A 26,821-nucleotide genomic window follows, 5' to 3' on the forward strand; every position below is an offset into this window, starting at 1 on the left:
TCCTGCTAGCTATTTTATTTTTTATTTTTTTTTTTTTTCTGCTAGCTATTTTAAAAACATGTCCTGGGGCACCTGGGTGGCTCAGTGGTTGAGCGTCTGCCTTCGGCTCAGGTCGTGATCTCGGGGATCTGGGATCGAGTCCAGCACTGGGCTCCCTGCAGGGAGCCTGCTTCTCCCTCTCTGTCTCTGCATTCCTCTCTGTATCTATCATGAATAAATAAAAAATCCTAAAAAAATCAAATAAAATAAAAACATGTCCTAACCGAAGGAAAATCTTTCTCTGTTTCCCTCTGTGTCTGCACATCCTTTTCTTTGTGTTTATCTCCGGCTCCCTCTGTGCCTGTCTGTCTGTCTCTCAGAGGAAAAGCAGAAAGGAAGACAAAGGAAGGAAGCAGGAGGGACTGAGGTTACAGGGCAGACTCCTCAACTGAAGAAGACCGTGGAAAGTTCCAGAAGGGTGCTGTTCTCTGCTCCTAGGAACACATGCTTTTAGATAAGAGTGTGTTTCTGATTCAAGGCTTCATTTACTGTTTTCGGCTTCTGGCAGCAACTCAAAGTAAAGATCCACCGGGGCTGGAAAGTTATTCCTGTTAGAGAGAGAATGAAAAAAAATTTTTTTTTAGAGGGAGAATAATTGTGCCTGAGTTTTCCGTTATTGGCTTTTGTGATGTGTGTGTGTGTGTGTGTGTGTGTGTGTGTGTGTTTAATGAGTGAATTCCTCTGGAGTCAGAACTTCTTCAAGTGCTCTAAAAACTTCTCTTCTTTGAGCCATAGCTCTGTGAGCTGCTTCAGAAGAGCCGCTTCTGGATGCTCTTCCACCAAGCATTCTAAAATGTGGTGTTGGCCTCTTTTCTCTGAGCCACATCAAAGAGCACATATTGTTTCCTTTCTGAGAACAAAACTCTTTAATGGCAAGAAAGAACAAGAACCTGAGCAGCCGACCATCCCTCTCAGGAAAGACACTGGTAACCCTAACTACTACAACAACAAAAAGATCTGCTTCCCTCAGTCTCTACTCACTTTATGAAATGGAAACCCAAGTACAGTAGGTATGCCCTGGTGTATACAGCTCTAAAATGCAATCACGCTTTTCCACTTTAAAAACTCTTTGTGAACCTGGTTCAATGATTAATCCTCACAGGGCAGTTGGTAACACCTATCAAATTTTTAGGACAAAATGTTCTGTAAAATGGCGAAGAGCAAAATCACAAATATTTAGCAAAATTGCAAATGTCCTTGTTTTTTTACCCACTGATGTGATAGAGCAGAACTCTATCCAACACGTATCAGGATCCATCACTGGCGATATATATGACATATAGGTCTACACGCGAAATGACAGATGTAAGATGTTATTTGTTATAACACTTGGAAGAGCAAAATATTGGAAACAAGCTGAACCTCATAAATGCCCTCGTCTTTCAGTGAAACGCTACGTAGCAGTTAAAAAGAAAAGAAAAGGCATTTTTATGTATCGGTGTGAAAGGATCTTGAAGACAGACATATTGTTAGGGAACAAAAAGTAGTCTGCAGAGCAATGTGTATGTGGCGCTTCTTGACTCAGGATGCACATCAGAATCACCCAGGGAATTTTTAAAAATCCTGATGGCTGGGTACCTCCCCTAGAGATTCTGATTTAAGCTTTCTGAAAAGCTTCCCCAGATGATTTTAATGTACAGCCAAGGTTGAGACAAGCTGGTATGTGGTGCACTTCCATTTGCTTAAAGAAGAAAAAAAAAAAGGGCTTCCTTTCATAAGCTACGATGATCTCTGGAAGGCCACCCAAGAGAGTTGTCCGTGTTTACGTTGAGGATGGGAACCGGGTAGAAATTTTCAGTTGCATGTCTTTCAACCATATAATTTTATTAAATCAATTTTATATCTTCTGAGCATATTACCTATTTAAAAATATATAAATGAGGGATCCCTGGGTGGCGCAGCGGTTTAGCGCCTGCCTTTGGCCCAGGGCGTGATCCTGGAGACCCGGGATCGAATCCCACGTCGGGCTCCCGGTGCATGGAGCCTGCTTCTCCCTCTGCCTATGTCTCTGCCTCTCTCTCTCTCTCTCTTTGTGACTATCATAAATAAATAAAAATTAAAAAAAAATAAAAATATATAAATGAAATTACACTTTAGAAATATGCTTACAAATACTACTTTGGAAAGAACAGGTGGAAATATTGAGCAAATCTCCTCCTCGCCTTTTTCTTTACCCGCAAAGGCTGATGTCTTTTAAGAGGAAGATATACTTAGGGAGGCAGAAAAGAAAATACTTGTCCATCCATCCATCCATGCATCCATCCATGTGATTCTTCACTGAAATGTTGAGCACTTATCATGTGGCAGGCACAATGCCCTGCTCTTAGGGAGTTTAGTTAGGCTGGGGAGAAAGAAAATTCAACTGAGAATAATAATAGTAGTAATAATCCAAGGTGATGAGGGCTACATTAGAGATACATGCAGAATATTTTGCTTTCAAAATACTTTGGATCCCCTGCACTTTATGAAGATAGGAGAGTGGAAAAACTCATGGATAGGGAGTTTCAAGTCTACAGACTCCATGTGTGTTCCTATTTGGGACGGGTACAAAGGGCTTGGACGTGTGGGAAGGGGCATGCCTACAATAGGCAAGGGCCATGGGTGTTACTTCTGCCTCAAAATATCTTTCCATTAGACTTTCACATACTGACGGGATCTCTAAGTTCATAAATATGAATTTGATTACATTTCTCATTGATTCCAATAAAATCTCCTCTTATCTATCTCCTTTTCTCTGTTCATCTAAATATAGGTGCTTAATCTGTAATGTGTTCTCCGTAATTCATTCCAGTTTAGCAAACAGTTAATGAATGTCTCCCTTTTCAAGGCTCTGGGATACAAAACCAAGACACTGTCTTGTAGCAGGGGAGTCAGGCAGTTCACCAGAATTCAGTGCTCTGAGAATGGCCTTCTATATGCCTGCGCTGCCCACAGCCTCCTTCTGAGAAAGCAGCCAGTTATTATTTTTTTAATAAGATTTTATTTATTTATTCATGAGAGACACACACACACACACACACACACACACAGGCAGAGACACAGGCAGAGGGAGAAGCAGGCTCCATGCAGGGAGCATGATGTAGGACTCAGTCCCGGGACCCCAGGATCAGGCCCTGGGCCAAAGGCAGACGCTCAACCACTGAGCCACCCAGGTGTCCTGCAGCCAGTTCTTAATGTAAAAATCACCTGACATATGAGCAAATACATTGGAGGTCCTGAGGAGGGAGTGATTGATTTTAGGATGGGGGGAGAGGTTGGGGTGGAGGTTAGCGTAGGGCCAACCCTGGTGATATTTGAATTTGGTCTCGAGGAGTGCATTGTTTCATAAAGACATACTACAAAGAACGAGAAACCTTTGTGAGAATTTGGAGATATGCCAGTAGCTGGAGTATTGGGGTCACGCAAGTGACCATGAATATCACGTAAGGGTCTGGAGGGCAGGAGGATGGGCAGGCGGTGATTTGGCCCAATAGTTTGGGGTCAGACCGTGAGGTGAATTTGGACTTGCTCCATGGCAGTGAGGAGCCACCCGTGCTGTGCCGTCACGGGGCGTGGGTTTGCAGCCGTCGTGCCTGCACAGCACCCAGGCTGGTCCGGGGCCTGCACGGGAGCTCCCACCCACTTGGTGAGGAGCCCGCTAATGCTTAGATCGCACTTCATTGGAACACACCCGCCTCTCTGCTTTCTCAGCTCACTGTAGATCTAAAACATAAAAAGTCAAGTGTGAAAAGAAGTGCTGACCTGCTAGATGCAGGCAACCGGGAAGGAGACGGGGAAAGTGGCAAACAGTCCAAGTAGCAGACAGCCAGGCAGTGCCAGAGAGTTTCGTAACTCGTCCAACCGACTGTCCGCAACCACGTCGGAGATCGGCTGGTGTCCGTCCTGCCCACAGTGGACCAACCTCAGGGGATGTTTAGGTCACAATTGCTCTGCTCTGTTTAAGAGAGCAGGGGCATGTGCCATCTGAGAAAATTTTTATTGAAAACAAATGTTTTCAAGGTTTGACACTTAAAAGGGTAGAGCAAATATTTTTTTTTAAATATTTTATTTATTTATTCATGATAGTCACACAGAGAGAGAGAGAGAGAGAGAGAGGCAGAGACACAGGCAGAGGGAGAAGCAGGCTCCATGCACCAGGAGCCCGATGTGGGATTCGATCCCGGGTCTCCAGGATCACGCCCTGGGCCAAAGGCAGGCGCCAAACCGCTGCGCCACCCAGGGATCCCTAGAGCAAATATTTTTTAAAATTAATTTTTTGGGGGCGACTGAGTGGCTCAGTCAGTGAAGCATGGAGTCTTGATTTCAGCTCAGGTCATGAGCTCAGGGTCGTGGGATCGAGCCCCACATGGGGCTCAGTGCTGGACCCGGAGCCTCTTGAGGTTCTCCCTCTCCCTCTGCAATCCTACCCCCCACTCACGCCTCCCTCTCTCAAAAATTAACAAAAATAAATTAATCTTTTTATTGTGGTAAAATATATATAACATGAAATTTACCATTTTCACCATTTTAAGTGTACAGTTCAGTGGCAGTTGGTACAGTCACAATGTTGGGGATGCATCAGCAGTATCTGTTTCAGAACTTTTTTGTCACCCCAAATAGACACTCTGAACCTATTAAACAATAAATTTCCCTTTTTCTTTCTTTCTTCCTTTCTTTCTTTCTTTCTTTTCTTTCTTTCTTTCTTTCTTTCTTTCTTTCTTTCTTTCTTTCTTTCTTTCTTTCTTTCTTCTTTCTTTCTTCTTTCCTTTCTCTTTCTTTCTTTCTTTCTTTCTTTCTTTCTTTCTTTCTTTCTTTCTTTCTTTCTTTCTCTTCTTTCTTTCTTTCTTTCTTTCTTTCTTTCTTTCTTTCTAAAAAGATTTTACTTATTTATTTGAGAGATACAGAGATAGCAATAGACATAGAGGGAGAGAAGATGAGCAGGGAGGAGAGGGAGAAGCAGGCTCCCCATGGAGCAGGGAGCCCAACATGGGGCTCGATCCCAGGACCCTGAGATCATGCCCTGAGCTGAAAGCAGACGTGTAACCAACAGAGCCACCCAGGTGCCCCTAAATTTCCATTTTCTTCTCTCCTCTGCCCCTGGCAACCCAGCATTCCACTTCCAACCTTTATGAATTTGACTATTTTATATAAATGAAATCACACAGTATTTGTCCTTTTGTGGCTGGCTTATTTCACTTGGCATAATGTCCTTAAGGTTCCCCCACGTGTCAGACTTTCCTCCCTTTGGAAAGCTGAGTGATAGTATACGCCACACTTACCATTCCTCCATCCATGGACACCTGGGTTGCTTTCACCTCTTGGCGATTGTGAACGATGCTGCTATGAATGAATATTCTTTGTGTCTCTACTTCTGATTCCTGTGGGGACATACCCCGAGGTGGGATCGCTGGCTATGTGATAATGCTATTTCTAATGTTCTAGGAACTGCCATACTGTCTAAAAAATAATCCTTTTATCTTTTTCTTTACCCAACTGCTCCCCATCCTTCAAGGTCCTAATCAAGTTTTACCCACTTCAAGAAGTCCTCAATTTCTCCTGCACTCCGTGTGCCACACAATCTGGCAGCTGACTATCCCCTGTGCTGTCTGGTCAGTCCCTGTGTTAGCTGTGTATCCCAGGTTAGATTGTAAATTGCCCAGGTGGAGATCACATCATGCTCAGGATTGTCCTCTATTGCATAGAGCTCAGAGAAGAGGGTAGGCAGATACTCAGAAATATCCCTGGATGGTTGCTTGAAGTACCTTCAGAAGGAAGCACGGTGCCATAAATCTTCATCCTCGTATTTCAGGGGATTTGGTGAACAGAGAAGTTATTTGGGGATAGAACCCCAAAGAAGCTCCCACACAAGGTGGGGAGCGTGAATGGTAGGGGCCGAGACAAAAAGCTCGGGGTTGAGTTGGCAATGGCATTGAGAATTAATGAAACAAAAATGAGTTAGTCGTGGCCTCGTTGCCTACGAGAGTGGCTTCGTGGCCTTGGACAGATTATTTACCTTCTCTGAGTCTTAGTTACCCATTAGCAAAATGAGTTTACAAGCTCTTGATGAAGCTGACCCAGACCATGACCAGAGCCAGAAAACACTGGTCACCTTCCCTCTCCTCCTGCACAGATTCCCCTCATCTCTGGCCTTCTGGGTCGAAGTGGTTGTTAGGGGTCTTGCCTGTACTTCTCTTTCTTTCTTACTTTGTGCGAGTGGGTCTGAGAGCACTGCTGGTGTTTTAAAAATGTGGATTGTGTGACTATTAGGGAGGATGAGACCAGAAGATGAGGAGACAATGGCCGTTGAAGAGACAGCGTGTCACTTGCTGTTCCCTAGAAGTAGGAGGGATACCACGCCACACGGGGCCACATGGGGCCACACGGGAGGCCCCAGAGGTGGTCAGGAGCCAGAAAGGGCAGGGGAAAGCATGGATGAGAGCCTGTACTGTGGTTTTCTGGGAAGGAACGGTGAAGGCCGTGTAAGCATGGTAGGCGGGTTTAGGATTGGTTCGTTTGAACATTTCCATGGGCTCTGGAGCACTGGGGTTGTCATTAGTGGTTTGGTCCCTAGGCCCTGAGATACTTGGGGCAGAGGAATGCCACCTTCTGGACTGTAAGGACCATATAGAAGGTGCTTTGAAGTACAGGCTCTGGGTGTTCCTGGGTGGGCTCAGTGGGTTAAGTGGCTACGTTGGGTTCGGGTCATGATCCCAGGGTCCTGGGATCCAGACCCACATCAGGCTCCCTGCTCTGTGGGCAACATGCTTCTCCCTCTGCCTGCCACTCCCCCTGCTTGTGCGCTCTCTCTCTTTCTGTCAAATAAATGGATAAAAATACAAAACAAAACAAAACAAAAAACTACAGGCTCTGGTTTGGGTAGCTTGCACATTGAATGAGTGCTCCCAGGAGAGTAGTTTGCTATCTTTCAGGGTTGGCTAGACCGGGCGGGGGGGGGGGGGGGGGGGGGGCAGTCTCTCCCCAGTCAGCAAGTCCCTAGTACTAGAACATTAAGAATATGGAAAATTAGAACATTATACTGCAATACAGTGGGCGAGTGGCAAAGATTGGCTCTCAAATACAAAAGCTCCCAGGACCGTTGGCCCAAACCTGTCCTTGTAGCTAAGGAAACACTTAATCTATGGAGCTGAGAATAATAGTCATTAAGAAAATAATCTTTCTTTCCCCAAATTCCCCAAGGATTCTGACTTTCCTAGGCCCTATCAGCTGTCTCCCCTCTGCTCTCCTTACACAGAAAGGTTTTAAACTCCTGAAGATAAATATCTCCCAGAGGTTAAGAAAATGACCTCGATGGGAAGAAAGTGAAAGCCTCGCTGGAAAATCTCAATGCAGGGGTGGCTCTCTTTCGGAGAGGAACCTTAAAAAAAAAATTAACAAGAACACTAACAAATATCATAATAAAGCCTATTTTCAAATGAGAGTTGTAACTCAGCTATAAAACTTCACTGAAGCTTAATCTTGAACAAAGACTTTGAAAAAATAAACCTCACTCCAAATTAGGAACGCCTGCAAATGTAGTAATTTCTACCTAAGAGGCTTTGTGTCCAAACATGTCATTTGAGAGCCCAGGCAGACAAAGGAGAATGCCCTTGGAAACAAGGCTGCCATTCAGCCCGGCGGCCCCAGGGCATTGGATTTCCTCCCTGGGCTCAATAACATTTTCAGCCACATTAGCCACCAGCTTCAAACCTGGTGGGAAGCAAATTTAAAGTGTCTCTTTTAGTGGAAAACAATACGAATGCTGTATTTCACAAAAGAATGGAATCCTATCACTTTTGCCTTGGCAGACCTGAAATCTTAATGATTACATTTGACAGTGGCTTGTACTCCTAGATGCTGAATTTATAGACACCTTTGGGCCGGCAAAGCTTATCCCAAAGGGGAAATGCCCCAGATCCTCTACTGAGCACAAATTCTTCCAATAGTCTCAGAGCAAATGTTTATTCTGTTCCTCTTTGTATCCCTAGGGTTAAGTAATGAATAAATGAATGATCCCATAACCAGAGGGTAGCCCCAAGGTACTGATGGTAAAGAACAGTAGGAGATTAGAAATGCATTCACTGAAAAAAAAAAAAAAAGAAATGCTTTCACTGGCTCATTCATTCATTCATTCTTCACTCATTCATTCATTCGATGAACAGATGGCTACTGATTGCTACCCCTACCAGGCACCTGAGATGCAGAGGGGACAGAGAGCAGGGTGAGAAACAGAAATGGTAGCTTCTAGAGGAGGAGTGGGAGATTCCCACATCTTCTCGTGGAGGGGAAGAAAGACCTGCAGGAGGTGCAGAAGGGCTGGGATGGAGGCCTGGTGCAGGATAGGGAACATGACACTGGGTAAAAGAACATCAGATCAGGATGCTGGGAGAGCTCTGGTCAAAAACAAGCAAGGAACAGACCTAAGAAAAGTTTTACTATCAAGCAAAGACCCCAATCCAGCCCAGGTCCAAGCGCTTAGGGGATGTGGTCGGTGGAGGAGAAACGGGCATCTTTTTTTTAGTTTTTAATTTTTTTTCAAGTGAGCTCCATGCCCAATGTGGGGTCCTCCTCAAGACCCTGAGATCAAGAGTTGTGTGCTCTACCGATTGAGCTAGCCAGATGCCCCTAAAATGGGCATTTTTAAAGCTGAAAGACCCTTGACCAGCCTGTCCCAATTTAGGAGAGCAAAATCTCTGAGTGTGGCTGGTGGGCATTTGTGGGTTAATTAAGTAAGCTCAGGATTTGTACACATGATCAACTGTGGTCTGGGAGACGTTCAGCTCCTGCCACCATGTACGTGAGGTGCCCCAACGAGGATCATGGTGCCCAGTTAGGTCTACAGTGGTCAGGTGGTCAGGAGGCCAGGTCAGGGCTTGTCCTGCCAAGGGGGGTGGTAGCAGTCAGAGCTGCGCAGGTGGAGGCTCTGCTGCCTCAATGGTTCTTGCTCTTGCATATATTCTGAGACCGTTGTGGTAGGAAGAAGTATAAAGCAACTCCCACTCCATTCCTTTTCCTAATTTCAAGGTCAGGAAATAAGATGAGATTCTGTACCCTGACTATGTTACGTTACATGGGAAAAGGGGACTTGGCAGGTGTCATGAAGGTTACTAATCAGTTGACTTAGAGTAACTCAAAAGGGAGACAGCCTGGGTGGGCCTATTTGAATCACAGGAGCCCCCTAAGAGCAGAGAGTCTGAAAGCATAAGAACGATTTGCTGCCCCTTTGCTAGCTTGAAGATGGAGAGGGTCAAGTGCAAGGAACAGAGGAGCCTCCAGGAGCTCAGACTGACCCCATATAGATAGTAAACAAGCTAATGGGGACTTGAGTCCTGCAGCTGCTTGGGGCTGAATTTTGCCAACAACCTCAATGAACTTGGAAACTGTTTCTTCCCCAGAACCCAGCCCAGCCAACATCTTGTTTTCAGCCAAGTGAGACCCAGAGCAGAGAACCCAGCTAAGTCTAACCTACAGGACTGAGTTTATAAATAGGTGCTGTTTTAACTGGCTTCCTTTGTGACATTTGTTACCCAGTAATAGAAACTAATACAGCCTGTCAAACCCTGGGCTGGATACTAGGGAGACATGGGTGCTGCCTTCAAAAACATTCAGCTTGCAGGAACAATAAATGCAGGCTCCTGCGGGGAAATGCAGGGTTAAAGGCCAAAGGAGTCGGGTCTGGAAAATCCCTGAAGAATCACTAGTGACGTGGTCTGAGAAGAGAGGGGTGCATGAGTGGTAGTGATGGGCCATGGTGTCGGGGATGAGCTGGGTGGCCCCAGCTGTAACATCACCCCCAACGGTTAGGTGATGCTGGAGCCCCCGAGGTGCTTTATGGAAGGATGGGTATACACTCCCCACCTCCTCTCTCTCTCTTTCTCTCTCTCTCTCTCTCTCTTTTTTTTTTTTTTTTTATTAGGTAGGCTCCATGCCCAGCAGGGAGCCCAACGCGGGGCTTGAACTCAGGACCGTGACATGCAGTCTTGAGCTGAGATCATGAGTCAGATGCTTAACTGACTGAGCCACTCCTCCCCTCTCTTTTTGACATCAGAATCAATAGAAGAAGAATCAAGAAGTGAGAATTTCGTTAAGGACAGGATACAGGGCTACAATGCCCCTTTGCTGCTGAGAACCCCCGGGCTCTCCCCTGTGGTGTTTGTCACAGACACTATTAACAGGCGATATGTGTTTTGCTGTAAAAGATGCTGCTACTGCCCAATTACCCAAAATTCAGTTTCTTTACAACAATACTTAATAAGGAGGCAGCACATTAAAATAAAAGGAATGTTTAGGAACCCAGGGGAGATGAAGCTGTCAGACAGCTAAGGCAGGCCCTCTCTCGGGAGCAGACTTCCTTGCTCTGGTTCTCTGATAGAAGAGAAAGCTTCTCTTTCTATCTCTGCAGACTCTCCCTCAGCTCCCTGTGGATGCAGATGTCAGAGAGGGAAATACGCCTACTGCAGACTTCTCCTCCTGAAGGGTGAGAGGCAGGGAGGGTGGAGATGGGTGGGGGGCAGGCAGAGGGAGATGGGGAAGGGTAGGGACTTAGTGAAGTGTGCCCTGCGAGGTCCCTGGAGACATTTTCCAGGGGGGGGGGTCATCTGCATCCTGCCAGTTTGCTTCTCCAAAGACCTGGAGACAAGGATGGCAAGGGCATCTGTTGGCTTCTGGCCATGTTGACAGTTTACTTTGCCATGACAGTGTTGGCCTCCTTCTGGTTCATGGGACATTCGCCTTCTTCCTTCCCAACTTAAAATATCGTGATAAAGGATTGGAGACCTCAGACCAAGAAGAGAGAATCCGGTGACAGAAAGTACTTAGGACTACACCAACCAACTGCGCATTCACTTGAGTATCCCTCTTGAGAACCACTCTGGTCTGAATGTGCACGCCCCCCACCCCCTGGAATTTATAGGTTGGAATCCTAACTCCTGAGGAGATGTTATTGGGGATGGGGCCTTTGGGAGACGATTAGGTCAGGAGGGTGGAGTCCTCAGGAATAGGATCAGTGGCCTTCCAAGAAAGGCCCGAGAGAGCTTCCTTGCCCCTTCTGCCACGGGTGGGGGATGGGGGGGCACACATATGGCTGTCTATGAGGAAAGAGGCTCTTGCCATTGAGCCTGCCACTGCCTTGCCCTTGGGCTTCCCAGCCTCTAGAACTGTGAGAAATGAATTTTTGTTGTTTACAGGCCACCCTGTTTGTAGTATTTTGCTATAAGAGCCCAAACAGCCCAAAAGACTAGCAAATATAATAGTCCTAATAATTGTCCCAAAAGACAAGTGCCATGGAAGGTATTTGGGGATTTGGACAGGGGTGGGACATTCGGGTGTTGATTCATTTTTTTTTTCTTTTTTCTTTTTTTCGGGTGTTGATTCAATCAGTGGGGGTATGACTGTCTGCCTGCTGGAGCCCTTGCCTTCTGTTGGAGGTCTCCTGTGGGTACTTCTGTGCAGGACGTGTGCTCAGCCCTTGCTGGCTGCAATGACTCAGTTACGGCCTGCAGGCAAGTTTCCACATCCTGGTCTGCCATGACTTGTTCTGGCCCACCTGTCTGGTTTCATATTTGGAATTCTTCCCTACATACTGATTGCTACAACCACCCTGGACTGTTTTCTGCCTCCTAGATACCCTGTGTTCTCCGTTCCCCTTTGTTACTGCACTGCTCTCTGTCTAGAAGCTTCTGGGCACCTCCTCCTCTCTCTTCCAGGCAAATTCCTGCTGCTTCTTCCAGTCTCAGTGCAAATTCTAGCACCATTAAACTTTGCACGATTCTCTCAAACACGCAGGGGCAGGTTTCTCCGTGCGCACACCAACTCCTGATTGGCATGTTGTGTTGCAATGGTCTGTTTGCCTGAAAGTCTCTCCCTTAGACCTCCCTACCGAGGCGGAGATCCAGTTTTGTTTTGTTGTCATATTTGCGTTGCTAACCTTATTATACCTCTCTGCTGAACATTTGCTGATTGAGCGACTGCAGAGCTTGCGGATGGTGACGTTACGTAGGGAACATTTGTCAAGTGCCCTGTAAATGTCTAGCTCATCCACCATCGGCGTTCATGAAAAGTTGGACTTCTCGTGGAACACAAGTGATCATGCTGAGAAAAATGCAGAATGTGTCAGAGTGAAATCACCTGAAACGCTGACATATGGGGGAGGGTTGGGGGGGCATATATTTGTGGCAGAAACAAAACAATAAGACTTTGGAAGGGACTTGTGAGACATTCAGCTATTGAGAATTTTGGTTTGATGATCTGTCAGGGGAGCAAAGAGTAAGTGGAGACCCATTTCCTCCTGGTGACGGTCCTCAGCCACAATCCTATTGGTTTCAAATGTTGTCTCCTCTTGGCAGGGCAAGCGGTTGCGCTGTTGGGGCTTCTTTCCCAGCATTTGCACATGAACCATCATGTACCCAAGAATGCCAGGCCCGTTTGCTTGCTAAGTCACAGCTCCTGTGCTCCTCAATGACAAGCAAATGAATAATGTGATGGGCTGCCAAGTTTTTTGTTTTTGTTTTTTTTAGTTTTTGTCAAGTTTTTTTTTTCTTTAACTCAGCTGTGGAAAGAATAGGAGATTTGAAGTCAGAAGAAGACCCCCAAGGTCCCTGCCTTGACTCGGCCACTCCCTGCCAGCGTATAAATAAGCTTTGAATTTCTCAGTGATGTCATCCTCCAAATGGGGGTGTAACACTGACAGCAGCGATGGTCTCACAGGGCTGTGGTGACTGCCAGGTGACATCCCTTAGATAACGCTAAAAGCAAAATTTTTTTAATGGTAAAATTATGACTTTCATCCAGCTATGAAATAGACACGTGTCAAAGATTGTATTTAACTCGTCTGTCAATGCGGAAATCAGTAAGATGGTAAAACTGGTTCGGGTGAGAGTTTGACTCACAGAGATGGTTGTTCTCCGGGGTGCACAATTCCTTTGCGCTGCCATGAATGGGAGGCTGTGCTGTCCCGTGGACCCGGAGAGCCGGTGGTGTCAGTTTTCTATGACTTAATTTCTCTCCCCATAGATCTCTCTCTTTTTTTTTTTTTTAATTTTTATTTATTTATGATAGGCACACAGTGAGAGAGAGAGAGGCAGAGACACAGGCAGAGGGAGAAGCAGGCTCCATGCACCGGGAGCCCGACGTGGGATTCGATCCCGGGTCTCCAGGATCGCGCCCTGGGCCAAAGGCAGGCACCAAACCGCTGCACCACCCAGGGATCCCCCTCCCCATAGATCTCTTAAATAGCGTAGGCAGTCAAAAATAATCCAAGGTGCACATCCCCACAGTCTGGTAATTCCTGGAAGGTCCCCTAGAAAACCCCGAGCCCTCCACTCCTAGGACACCAGTACCCTCTTCTGCTGATTTGCCCTGCCACTCAGTAGCTGGGTATTCCTGGACCCACATAATCCTGTCTTGTCCTCTTTCTCCTTGACAACTGCATCACTCCTCAATCCTACCCCTCCCAGCCATCCCCTCTTCTCCACTTGACCAGATTCCAACATATTTTCACCACTGTCCCTTCCTCCTTAAGGACACTTCTCTTCCAAGACCCGTTCTCCTTTCCTTAACTTTCTGCTCCTTCTCCATCATTCCTGCTTCGTGGCTTAGAACCATTTGTGTGTGTGTGTGTGTGTGTGTGTGTTTAAGATTCATTTATTTTAGGAGACCCCTGGGTGGTGCAGAGGTTTAGTGCCTGCCTTCGGCCCAGGGCATGATCCTGGAGTCCTGGGATCGAGTTCCACCTTCCAGCATGGAGCCTGCTTCTCCCTCTGCCTGTGTCTCTGCCTCTCTCTCTCTCTCTCTCTCTCTTTCTCTCTCTGTCTCTCATGAATAAATAAATAAAATCTTAAAAAAAAGATTTATTCATTTTAGAGACAGATAGAGAGGGCATGAGTGGGACAGAAAGAGGGAGAGGGAGAGAGACTTCCAAGCAGACTCCACACTGAGCGCGGAGCTGGATGCGGGGCTTCATCTCACAATCCTGAGATCACAACTGAGCTGAAACTAAGAGTCGGATGCATAACCAACCGTGCCACCCCGGTGCCTCGTCTTAGAAACATTTTTAAATCCTTCTTACTAAACTGATAGCTGTAGTAGTTTTTTTCTTAAATGTAATTTCTATACCCAATGTGGGGCTCAAACTCATGACCCCAAGATCAAAAGTGGGATGAAATCCTTCTTAATTTAAAAACAAACAAAAATATGTAATTACTCATCTTTATTTGTGCAGCAATGCTGTGTAACAAAAAAAAAAGAAAAAAAGACTTGACATTTTGATGATTTGTGGTAGAAATCAACTAACATTTTCCTTAAAGGGCCAGATAGTAAACTTTAGACTTCATGCGCCACATATGGTTTCTGTTCCTATTCATTTTGTTTTACTTTACAACTCCTTTTAAAAAAAATTTTTTTTTAATTTATTTATTCATGAGAGACACAGAGAGAGAGAGAGAGGCAGAGACACAGGCAGAGGGAGAAGCAGGCTCCATGCAGGGAGCCCAATGCGGGACTCGATCCCAGAACTCCAGGATCACTTCCTGAGCCGAAGGCAGATGTTTAACCACTGAGCCACCCAGGTGTCCCCCCCCCCCCTTTTTTTAAAAGATTCCATTCACTTATCTGAGGGAGAGAGAGAGAGAGAGATAGTGAGAGAGAGCATGAGCAGGGAGGAAGGGGGAGCAGGCTCCCCATTAGCAGGGAACCCTTGATGCGGGGCTCGATCCCAGGATCAGGGCAGAAGCTGAAGGCAGATGCTTAACCAACTGAGCCACCAGGCACCTTCTTTACAAATCCTAAAACTTAAACAAATCATTCTTGTACCGGCTGGAGGCCAATTTGACCTGCAGGTGATAGTTTGTTGATTCCTGGCGTATAGAGATACGGCTTTATGTTTCACTCATGTCTCTGGGGCAAAGTACAGGATCTGTCCCTCTCCTCACTGATGCTGGGAGTCATGTGCTTGCTTGGCCAATGGAATGTTGGCAAGTGTGGCATGAAAAGGACATGCCTGGCGTATCCGTTGGTCCAGGAAGGATGAAAGACTTGTGGAGCAGACCTGGACCCAGACCCCAGCCTGGAACCACGGCCAGCTGGGCCCAGCTCAGATCCACCAAACGCCAGCCAACCTGTGAAGTTTGGGGATGGTTGACTGCTTAAGTGTGAACTGCCTCAATAGGGGGACCGGTCATTGTAGTTATTTCTGTTTTGTTGATGAAAATCTAGACTAGTGTCCCTTTGGGTGTGATCAGGGACCTGCAAGGTGTGATCAGAATCACCTGGCCTACTTGCTAAGTGTCAGTTTCCTGGGGCCTCCCCTTAGAGGGACGAATCTGGAATATCTGGGAGGGAGACTTACTAATGTGCATTATCTCTAAACTCACTGACGAGTTTGGGAAGCCTGTCTCCGACTTTGTACAAGAGTTTTTGGTGCAGGTTGGTAATAGCAACTTTTGTCAGACACCTGCCACGCACCAGATCCTCTGCGTATACACGTGAGCTTCTTTCAGCCTCATAGCAGCCACTCTGTGCTCCACGTGGGGAGGACTGTCCCCATGTTACAACAGAGGAAACGGAGACATGGAGAGGTTCAGGACCCACCCCACTATCACATGTCTATCAAGGAGCTGGGTCAGGCCCACCTGCCATGCTGCTGCCCCTCGGCCGGCTGGCGGACACATTGTGCTTTACAGTTGCAGTTTCACTTGACTTAGGTAATTATGAAACAGCGTGTGCAGTCAGTCCTTCTGGTCCGAAAAGGGAAGTGAGGCCAAGAGAAGAGTACATCAAGGAAAGGAGGGGAGGGTGATGCTCTGTCTGCGGACTGTTGGTCAGGGGCAAGCGGAGGAGCAGGGCCTGGTCGATGTTGTCAGGGCTGACGGGCTATTTCTGGTTCCTGAGGATGCACAGAAAGGAGGCAGGAAGGGCGGAGGGGCGGCAAGGAAAGCAGGACCAGGGCCGCAGGGTTCAGGGGGCACACATGGATGCTTCGTCACAGAGCCAGTACCTTTGAAGAAAGCAGATGTGCCCTTACAGTTGTCGGGGGAGGGAGTTTACAATGCTGTTTGTCAGGCTCCCTCTCCAGGTTCTTGCCTAGGGACCTTCCTTTTTAGCAAGCTCTCTGAATCTGATGTTGGTGCCTTTAAAAAAAAATTTTTTTTTTTTATTTACTTATTTGAGAGAGAGAGATTGCACAAGCAGGAGGTGGCTGAGAGGGAGAAGCAGGCTCCCGCTGAGCGTGGAGCCCCAAGTGGGAGTCGATCTCACCACCCTGAGATCATGACGTGAGCCGAAACCAAGAACCGGATGTTTAACTGACTGAGCCATCCAGTCACCCCAGATGATGCTGGTGCTTTAAACCACATTTTGGAAAAACATGTAACTAAAGAAATGGTTTATGAACTATGGACATTGATTTTTCTCTTAAAAATATGTAAGGAATATATGTGTTGTGTACATAAATTCTAAAATTTGGAAAAAGAAAGAAAAAAATGGCTTGAAATCCCACCACTCAGGGATACTACTATCAACGTCTTTGTTTTGTTTTAAGATTTTAAATATTCATTTGAGAGAGAGAGAGCAAGAGAGAGCATGAGTTGGGGGGAAGGGCAGAGGCAGAGGGAGAAGCAGGCTCCCCATTCAGCAGGGGATGGGGGGGATGCGGGGTGGGGTGCGGGGGACATCCACCCCAGGACCCTGAGATCATGAGCTGAGCTGACTGAGCCCCCCGGATGCCCACTATCAACGTTTTAATTTATTTTCTCCCATTTTTCTCCTATGTGTGCGTGTCCCGTATGTAGATGGGGCCATACACCGCGGTATTACTCTGTAGCTTGTGTTTTGCACTTAACAATAGATCTTACACCCTGTTCCATATCAATAGACATAAGTTTATCCTATTTATCAGTCAGTGGAGATACATGTTTGGAGGGAGGGTCTGGGATCTTTCACTTCCTCTTCAACATGTATTATCTAGCGAACACCTGCTACCCTGGGGTAAGGCCAGAACTTGGGGTTCCTTTCTGAACCTCCGCGCCCTGCACTTAGCTACACATCTTTTTCTTAAAGATTTTATTCATTTATTCATGAGAGACATGGAGAGAGGCAGAGACACAGGCAGAGGGAGAAGTAGGCTCCCTGCTCGATCCTGGGACCCTGGGATCGGGCCCTGGGCCCAAGGCAGGTGCTCCACCCCTGAGCTACCAGGTGCCCCGTGCACTTAGCTACCCCTGACGCATACTGCCTGGGCTGGGAAGTGGGTAGCTACTGGTTGGTTCTGGGCAAGGAACAACCTCTACTGGCTTTCTGGGCTTTAGAAAGCAGTCGGGGAATCTGCAGCCTCTGACGCTGACCTGGGTGTTTTGGCTCTGGATTTGCGGCCCTGGATCACACCCCACCCCCACCCACGGGAGCCCCCCCCCTCCCCTGGGGACCGGCTTCAGGATGGAAACCTGGGCCCAGTGAAACCAGAGCAGCCGCCTTTGAACGCACAGAAGGCCTCCCCCCTCCCCCGGGTCTCTCTCTCTCCCGGGGCCCACAACAATGCAAAGTTCAAATCTATGGTTACTTGGAAGCGCATTTGGGAACAATCAGGGGGCCCCTGACCTCTGACATGTGACCCCAGGCCTGCCCTCCCAGCCCCGGAGACCAGGCTTGAGCCCTTGGAACCAAAGGGGGAAAAAAATGTGCAGTAGAGGCCTGTTTTTTGAGAAGAAATGCACTTAAAATACAATCTCTAGTAAACTTAAAAAAAAAAAAAAAGTAACCTGAGTAATTGGCTTCAGTCTGAGAGATAAACAAACAACAAAGCAGATCCTTGAACCTCCTGTTTGAGGCTGTAAAGGGGCTGCATTTGTATTTTCCCAGTGCTTTTATGACCTAGGGGCCGGCCTTCTCTGCCTCTGGCCCAGGCCGGCGCAAGGCCGGGCTAATCACAGAGCAGTTTCGGAAATGAGGGTCTGGGATGGAATTTCCTCCCCACGTCCCCCGTCTGCGACTGCCTCTCTGAGCCTCCCCCTCTGGAAGGTTCTGGCCCCAGCTCTGCACAGGGCTGCAGAACAAAGAGACCGTTTCTCTGAAACTTCCCTGGAGCCTAGTGAGCCTTTCATTGGACAAAAATTCAGTGGAAGCAACTCGTCTATTCCCTTGCCAGTGCAGAAAAGGAAATCAAGGGTTGCATGTGGAGGCACCTACTGGGTGTCGGTCTGGGTGGGGGAGGGATACCAAAATGTATATGGTAGCTCGGAGCCTTGCCCTCAAAGAGCTTACTATTCACCTGGAACGTCATAACTAATCAGAACACCGGGAAGAAGCCACCTCACGATTCAAGGCCACGATCCCAGGGACCGTTTGGCAGATGAAAGGTACAGGCCTTCGGAGTTCAGTAGCTGTGAAGGCAAAGACCAGGGTCTCACTCACATGTGGAATGTAAGGACCAAAACAAATGAGCAAAGGAAAAGAAAAGAGAGAGAGAGAGAAACCAAAAAACAAGATTCTTAACTCTAGAGAACAGACAGTTGGTTAACAGAGGGGAGGTGGGTGGGGTGAGGGGGATGAAGAGTGCACGTATCGTGATGAGCACTGAGTAGTACACGTAGAATTGTTGAGTCGCTATATTGTACCCCTGAAACTAATATAACACTACATTAACTGAACTGGAATTAAAATAAAAAAAAAAAGAGTTCAGTAATTGTCTAATATTTGTTGAGCATCTCTACTAGACAAGCTATGGGATGGGATCGAGCCCCACATCGGGCTCCCTGCTCAGTGGGGAGTCAGCTTCGCTTTCTCCCTCTGCCTCTCCTTCGCTCATTCTCTCGAGTGTTCTCCTTCTCTCTCTCTCTCTCAAACGGATGAATAAAAAATCCTAAAAACCAAAGTATGGAATCACAAAGATGGTATGATGGTATCTTGTCTCAAAAGATGGCTGCCATCACTTCTTTCCTCCCCAAGGGTGCACAGGCCCGGCCCTCCTGGAGAGGTGGAGTCTCCTGCTCCAACACTTTGAATCTGAGCTGGCCCATGACTTTGCTGGGCCAATGCTTTGACAAATGCATTATTGTGGAGGACATTATGCTGTGCTAGTTATTTCCAGGCCTAGCCTTTAAGAAGACTGGCATTTTCTGCTTGACTCTCAAAACCCAGTTGACAGGAAATGACATGGGAAGCCCAAATGGGAGAACGACTCAGGCTCCAGGACCATAACCCCAGCCGAGTTTGCCAACAACCCCACCCCGCCAGCTATGGGAGCAAGCCATCGCGAGCCATCCTGGAAATAGATCCTCCCACCCCACTGACCCACCTCAGCTGATGCTGCCTGGTGCAGCTGCGGGCTGTCTGGCCAAGCTCTGTCCTGGTTGCAAAACTGAACAAATCAATGATGGTCTTTGCATTCATGCATCTGCTTTGTTCTCACAACAATCCTTCAAAGAAGATATTATTAGTATTATCCGCACTTTGTAAATGATGGGGCTGAGATGAAAGAGGTTATGTGAATTATCCAACATGGCCCAGTGAGCAAGAGAAGTCACCAGAATACAGGAGTTGGTGCGTGCAACACTTCAAAAGGAGGCAGGGATAACAAGTTGTGTGATTAAAAAAAAACAAAAAACCCACAAGATGGATGGGTTGAGGTTGAATTAAAGAGAGACCCATGTGTCAGGATAAGTTAGCATGTCATTTAGTAATGGTCCATTGAAAGGGGCCACTGAAGGCTTCTGCGTAGAAGTGACAGGATAAAAATGACTTTGACAAGTGGCTGGACACAGGTTAGTTTGAAGGGACGACAGGCTGTAAGTGGATGGCCCAGCAAAGAGAGCTGTTCAGGAGGGAAGCGATGAGCTCACGGTGTGGCACGCCAGTGATGGGAACGGGAGGCCCCACACTAAGACTCACAAAAAATTGGAACAGTGATAGGGTTTGATGGCCAGTGGCTCCAGAATTCGAACCTGAATGTCCCAAAGGAGAATGGTTTAGGTGCTATGACTCTAGCAAGTGGTAATGCAGGAAGGAGAGCCCTGCTGGGGAGGGAAGCACATCCTCAAACACCGATTTGTGGAATTGGAATGGATTTGAAGAAGATGATTTCGGTTTCAGACAAGCTGGCACTGATGAGCGGACAGAGAGTGAAGATGTGGAACTCATGGCCTAGGCCCTCGGTGGTTTACGGAGTTCTCTCTCCATCTTCCATATACACTGCCTTATCCGTGGACCCTCGACATGCATTCTTAGTACACGCGCACGCCAGACAGCAAGTAGAAGTAGTGCATAGTAAATACTAAACAAAACAAAACAAAACAAAACAAAAACTAATAAAAAGAATAAACTGCCAAAACGGAGAATAAATGCTATGGGTGATCTAGAGAGGAAAGATCACTGGCCTCGAGCATCCAAAAGTGTTACAGTAGAATCAGTAGAAGGATCTTCCTCTAAGATAAGCATGGAGGGCCTGTGGAAAGGATCATTCTCAGAGCCAGAGCACATTGTTCGAAAAAGTGATTTTTAACCATCAACAGAGTATTCGGTCTCATGAATAACCACAGTTTATTAAACTCTCCCTATACATTTTGTGCATTTATGAGGTTGATAATTTTGGTTCCTATAAATGACACCAACAACAAAAGTCTCTGTAAATACATTTTTGCCTGCGTCTGATCTTTCTTTGAAGACAGATTCCTAGAGATGGAGTTAGTGGGCTGAAGGGTGATAATTTGAAAATATTCTTGATACTTGTTGCCAAATAGGCTGCTGAAAACACTGCCAATCCACATGTTGTCCAGCAGCATGTAGAAGGCCCATCCCGCCATTCAGCTTGCAATGAATGGAATGAGAAGAGGACATAGAGCTGCCTATGTTGTAGGATCTTCTTTCTGTTTTTAAAGATTTATTTATTTGGGATCCCTGGGTGGCGCAGCAGTTTGGCGCCTGCCTTTGGCCCAGGGCATGATCCTGAAGACCCAGGATCGAATCCCACGTCAGGCTCCCGGTGCATGGAGCCTGCTTCTCCCTCTGCCTGTGTCTCTGCCTCTCTCTCTCTCTCTCTGTGTGACTATCATAAATAAATAAAAATTAAAAATAAAAAAAATCATTTAAAGATTTATTTATTTATGTTAGAGGGGGGAGGGGCAGAGGGAGAGGAAGAGAAAGAGCCTTAAGCAGACTCCCTGCTGAGCATGGAGCCTGCGTGATCTCAAGACCCTGAGATCATGACCTGAGCCAAAATCAAGAGTCAGGACTCTCTCTCTCTCTCTTTTTAAAGACTCTATCTATTTATTTGACATAGAAAGAGAGAGCACAAGCAAGAGGAGAGGTAGCGAGAGAAGCAGACTCCCCACAGGGACCCCGGGATCACGACCTGAGCCAAAGGCAGACACTCAACCACTGAGCCACCCAGGCATCCCAAGAGTCAGACTCTTAACCAACTGATTCACTCAGGCACCCCCGTATGACTTGGTTTATTTATTTGAGAGAGAGAGAGAGAGAGAGAGCAGAGTTGGGGAAGAGGGTAGAGGGAGAGGAGAGAGAGAATCCCAAGCAGACTCCTCACTGATCAAGGAGCCATCGTGGGGCTGGATCATGACCCTGAGGTCATGACCTAAACAGAAATGAAGGGTTGGTCACTGAGCCAACTGAGCCACCCAGGCGCCCCCGATCTTATTTTATTTTATTATTATTATTTTTTAAGATTTTATTTATTTATTCATCAAAGGCACACAGAGAGAGGCAGAGACGCAGGCAGAGGGAGAAGCAGGCTCCTGCAGGGAGCCCGACATGGGACTGGATCCCGGGACTTCAGGATCATGTCCTGGGCCAAAGGCAGGCGCTAAACCGCTGAGCCACCCAGGGATCCCCGGGTTACATAGTTCTTAAGGCTGTAAAAGCAACCCTGCAGGAAGAGCACTGTGCTCAGGCCAGGAAACTGCTGTCCCAGGTGCCCTGCTGACAGTGGCATCTCTGAAACAGCTGCTGGGGGCGTCTCAGCAAGGGGCTCCCTCAATTACCGGGGCGCCTCAACCTCCTTCCCCGGAGTCCTACCCGAGACCAAGCAAAACTGCATGAGCTGGGGTGGGACCTGGGCGTGGGTTTTGGGAACAAATGACCCATGAACCGTCATGTGAGACTCAGGAACGAACACCCCTGAACTAAAGGACCGTCCTTCCAGGCCATGCTGGAGACTTCAGCCCCGCCGCGCTGGGGCCATCTCGGGGGCCAGGAGGTGCCGTGCCGAGCACACCTTTACCTGTGTACCTGCCGTGCCTCAGCTGCAGGTGGAGGGTGGGCTCGATTCGTATCCGCCAACGTTGGCAGACAGTGAGTCAGACCCAAACAAAATCGCGTCTCTGGCCAGGGCAGCCAGGCCCTCCCATTCCTCGAGCGGGAGAGCTCGGGTGGGTAAAGCCAGGCCGGGGCAGGTGGCCTTGGCCCTCCCTTCCTGTGTTAGGGAAGCGACCTGGTGGTCTCCCTTTTTGGGGGGTTTGTGGTTGAGGAGAGAGGTGGAGGTGGGGTAAGGGAGAGGTAGGCCCGGCCGGTGACCTCCTGCTTCCTCCGGGCCAATGGGGAGCTGCCACTGCGCGCTGGCCGGGCTCCCAGCCGCCTCTGAGGCCTGGAGATGAGGGCCAGTTAATCCCTTGCTCCTCTCTGGTTATTTCTGCGGGGAAGGGGGCTGGGCCTGCCGCTGGTTCCCTCAGCAACGGGGCCTGGCCCCACTCCATTGTGAGGAGGGCCCCAGCTGGGAAAATCCGTGGGGGAAGGAAGGGAGGAGCCCGGTCTTTCTAGGGCCTTCCCTTCTCTGAGTTGGTGGAAGCTGTGGACACCCTGAAGCCCTCGGTTCCAGAAGGGAAGGGGAAGGCTTTAGGGTCCTGGGTCCCTGCCCAGGTGGAGGCGGCCGGAGATGGGCCTGCGGGTAGGACAGAGCCACAGTTGAGGGTTGAAAAGGAGGGTGCAGCCGGGCTACATGCTGGGAGGAGGGGTGTTGGAAGGAGTCCTGGGGCAGGGACCTTCCCCTTCACGAAGGGGAGGAAGAGGCCGGGCCGCCTGGGCAACCCTGCTCAGGGGCTGGTCCCGGCCTGACCCCTGCATCTGCACGCTTGGCATCTTCCGACCAGACCAAGTATTCCTTTTAGCATTTCTATTCCCAGAACTTCCTAAAGGCTCCTCTCTGAATCGTCCTCCGCGGGGGGGACCTCGGCCCTCACCCTCCCACCGCTCACTCTTCCCTGGGTTCTTCGCTACCTTGGCCTCCTCCCCACCGTGGCCTCCTCCCCACCGTGGCCTCCTCTCCACCGTGGCCTCCTCCCCACTGTGGCCTCCTCTCCACCGTGGCCTCCTCCCCACCGTGGCCTCCTCTCCACCGTGGCCTCCTCCCCACCGTGGCCTCCTCTCCACTGTGGCCTCCTCTCCACCGTGGCCTCCTCCCCACTGTGGCCTCCTCTCCACCGTGGCCTCCTCCCCACCGTGGCCTCCTCTCCACCGTGGCCTCCTCCCCACCGTGGCTTCCTCCCCACCGTGGCCTCCTCTCCACCGTGGCCTCCTCCCCACCATGGCCTCCTCTCCACCGTGGCCTCCTCCCCACCGTGGCCTCCTCTCCACTGTGGCCTCCTCTCCACCGTGGCCTCCTCTCCACCGTGGCCTCCTCCCCACCGTGGCCTCCTCTCCGCGAGCCTCATCCAACCCCGCTGCAGCGCCCGCCTCGCCCGCACTCCTCGTTCCCACACTCACGCACGCACGCAGAGCAAAAGCACATGAACATCTCCCGTCCCTTTTTCCAGGCCCACTTTTGTGTGAGGATAATAAGGGCTTCGGCAGCCTCGAGGGGGGTCAGAAAACAGGCACGGCCTAGAGCCGCCAGTGCTGTTTGGGGGCTCCCCGGATGCAACCCCAAGAAGGGGTCAGGGCCACGGGGTTTCAGTCCCCTCGGTCCTTAGACGTGGGAGCTTCCAGATGTAAAACGGCAGCCACTCTGAACCTTCCCAGGCCACACCCGAGGGTCAGATATGACATGTGTGGTTTAACGACATCCCTTAAAAATAAGCGTCTCCTGGAGGGAGACCCCTCCATGTGAGTGTGAGTGTGTGTGAGTGTGTGCGAGTGTGTGTGAGTAATGCCCCTCACGCCGGCTCCTGAGGGATGATGGTTTCCACCTGGAAAGCGGTGCTGTGGGAAGGGTCATGTTAAGGACCCCGGAGACTCCGCCACCAGCTTCCTGGGGTGTCTCTTCATCGTTGGCGGCCTCCCCGGCCCAGAGCGAGGGGAAGAATGGGGCCGTGCGCCTGACTCCCAGCCCTCCCAAGGCCGGGCCCCCTCAAACCCCACACAGATGACAAGGTCCCAGGTCATCCCCTGCCGCCAGCTTTGCTCGGACAATTCAGCATCCTGTGCCGCCCCTCCTCGCTTAGGCTCCTCTCTCCACGTCTGAACATGCGGTCGCTGCGAGGATCAAGAAAATTGGCGTGTGTTGAGCAGGGAGCCCGGGGCCCGGTGCACAGGCGGCGTACTTGCCCACACGCGGGCACGGTAGTATGGTCTTTGGCCTTTTGGCCTTGGGAGTGTGCCTAGGTTATCGCCACCGCTGGCAATGAGCTAGTGCACGGGGCCATCCATCCCAGCTCACAGGCCTAGAGGTGGAAGCCCAGGCGGCTTCCGTAACCTGGCCACCCAGCCGCCTAGCGTCTGGATCTGGGCTCAAGCGCTCAGCAACCCTGGGGGCGGGGAGGGGGGGCTGCTTTCCAAAGCAGCCACCGCCTCCCCTGCATCCGCCAGTTTTCTATATGGCTTGCCTTACCTGAGTCCTTGGAGGTTTGTCCTGGGGAGACGAGTCCATTATGTCCATGCATTTGGAATCGGCGGGAGGCAGGCCTCGGCGGGGGGCTTTTAGTGCCGAGTAAGCAGGTGGAGAGAGAACAAGATCAATGCGATGCAGAGGATGTTTTCGAGGCTCCCTCCTGGGGGCTGTAGCCCCGCCTGTGCTCCCAGGTCTCGGAGGAGCCCGGGGTTTTAAGGCCTCCGAGGAGAACTGCTTCACACAAAGACGGGGCAGGTGGGTTTTCCCATGCTGGTGTGATTTTAGGGGAAGAGGACCGTTCCCCATGGGCGTATTCTCTAGATCTAGAGTGTGTGAGACAAAATGCCCCCGAAGAGAGACATTAAATCATTCTTCTGAGGTCTTGTTCTGTCTAGAGTCCTTTTTAGAAACAAGTAAGCCTACACTATGCAGCAGATGATGGGCCAACTTCCCGGAAGGCAGCAAAGCATTGCCCGTCCAGGCCTGGGGAGGAACGGGGACCAGGATGGGGGAGTCGGGGCGGGGGGGGGCGGTATGAGGACCTCAGTGTTCTTCCCAAGGCACGTGGGGAAATACCTTTGATGTGATGACGTCTGTGTTGGGATCTCTGCTGGGCTGTCCTGCTCCTCTCTGCAGATTTTTGACCAAGAACAGAAAAGAAGGAGGGCAGCGGGGGTGTGGGTGAAAGGAGGAGGACGAGGGCGCATCTGCCTAGCTGAGCGAAGCGGTCTCTCACCCAGCACACGTGTGTGCACAGGTCCACACTTGCACACGCACGCGCCCCCACCGCCCGCAGCATTTTTGGAGAATCACAGTGCCACCTGGTGGCTCCCACGTGCAGAGACTCCTGGAGCCCTGACTGCGGAACCCGCAGCTGCACTGTCCCCTACTTGCTCCCTGCGGTTTCCCGCAGCAGACAGCCCCTCCTCACCCTCCTGCCTTGTTCTCAGGAAGGGAGCCAAGCCATGCACGTGCTTCTGAGAAGCGCTTTCCAGCGTCCCCGGCGGTGCTCTGGGCAAGAGAGACAGTACTCAGAAGAGGGCCTCCCCGCAGAACTCCGAGTGCTTGGGGTCTGAAAATCCTGGCCTTGTGAAGCTGAGTCTTTTTTTTTTTTTTTTTTAAGATTTTATTTATTCATTAGAGGCAGAGAGAGAGAGAGAGAGAAGCAGAGACACAGGCAGAGGGAGAAGCAGGCTCCATGCGGGGATCAGGCCCTGGGCTGAAAGGCGGCACCAAACCGCTGAGCCACCTGGGCTGCCCTGAGTCTTTTTTTTTTTTTAATATTTTGTTTATTCATGAGAGACAGAAACACAGGCAGAGGGAGAAGCAGGCTCCACGCAGGGAGCCCGATGCTGGACTCGATCCCGGGACCCTGAGATCACGACCTGGGCCAAGGGCAGGCGCTAAACCACTGAGCCACCCAGGGATCCCCTGTGAAGCCCAGTCCTGATCGCAGCAGACCCCAGCCCCCGTCGGACAGACACTGCATTTTTAAACCTCTGTAAATTACTGGAAGAGCAGAGAAGCCTTATTACCAGCGGCCTCCATTTCTGCTTCTCTGACTCAAGCCTTGGTCCCTCCAGTAATGGCTCATCCCACTTTGCTATAATTATAAGAAACGCCACCCATTTGCAACACCGAGTTCCCACCCTGTGCCAGGTACTGTGCAGGGGGGCCCTTCCCATGGCTGGTGACGTCAGGGCAGAAGTGAGCACACCCCCGGGGCTTTGTTTTCCTCCCAGGAACTCGTGTGATCTTTACATCCCTAAGTCAACGAGATCGTCAAGTTGTTGAGAAGCTCCCTGCCTGGTACCTCCTGAGTGCCTGTGACTGCCGTTGTGAGTGGACCAAGTAGGCACAGAACTATGTGCGTGTGTGCGACTAATTTCTATGACTAGGGAGCAATGCAGATTTTTCAGTGCTTTGGAATATTATTGCTTTTTTATTTCTAAAAGGCTATTTATTTCAGAGAGAGAGAGAGAGCACGAGCAAGGGTGAGGGTAGAGGGAGAAGGACAAGCAGGCTTCCCACTGAGCAGAGAGC

The 26,821-nt window shown here is 49.4% G+C and overlaps 1 long non-coding RNA gene across 2 annotated transcripts; it reads right to left on the bottom strand.

Annotated features, from left to right (window-relative positions):
* On the bottom strand, positions 1 to 25,523 carry LOC144280818 (uncharacterized). Of its 2 annotated transcripts, none has more exons than XR_013349257.1 (3): positions 25,355 to 25,523; positions 24,779 to 24,864; positions 1 to 587 (listed from the first exon to the last, which is right to left on the bottom strand). It is a non-coding gene; the product is annotated as an uncharacterized LOC144280818 (long non-coding RNA). The 2 variants fall into 2 exon arrangements; XR_013349238.1 differs by lacking the exon at positions 1 to 587 and adding an exon at positions 23,627 to 24,423.
* Between the last annotated feature and the right edge of the window lie 1,298 nt (positions 25,524 to 26,821).

The sequence above is a fragment of the Canis aureus genome, chromosome 1 (assembly GCF_053574225.1).
Source record: "Canis aureus isolate CA01 chromosome 1, VMU_Caureus_v.1.0, whole genome shotgun sequence".
NCBI lineage: Eukaryota > Metazoa > Chordata > Mammalia > Carnivora > Canidae > Canis > Canis aureus.